The following is a 386-nucleotide window of genomic DNA, read 5'->3' as shown; positions in this document are numbered from 1 at the left end:
GCCCCCCACGTGCAGCAGCCAGACCCCCCAGGCGGCGAGGCAGGGCTGCTCCCCTCCCACTACTTGTGAAGCCTCAAAGAAAAGGGCTTTTGTGTTACAATTCCTCAGGGGAAGAGTTTAACGGAGCACGCGGAGGAAACAACCCATCACCGCGGAGAGCGGTAACATTTCCCTCCCCTCCTTCAGAGACGTTTTCCCGGTGTGTCTGACGACGACCAGCCCGAGCACCCTCCAGGGCAGGCGGGGAGCCCAGCCCTACCCCCGTGGGGGGTCTCCGAGTGGGGTTTACGCGCGTGCCACCTGCCTCCCGCAAAGCCCGTGAAGGAGGAACCGTCCCCTTCCCCTCCCGAGGGGCTGCACAGCGGGACGGGCTGGGCCCGGCCCGG

This window comes from Pygoscelis adeliae, unplaced genomic scaffold, assembly GCF_000699105.1.
Source record: "Pygoscelis adeliae isolate BGI_AS28 unplaced genomic scaffold, ASM69910v1 Scaffold1367, whole genome shotgun sequence".
NCBI classification, from domain to species: domain Eukaryota; kingdom Metazoa; phylum Chordata; class Aves; order Sphenisciformes; family Spheniscidae; genus Pygoscelis; species Pygoscelis adeliae.
Note: the sequence above shows the minus strand (reverse complement) of the source record.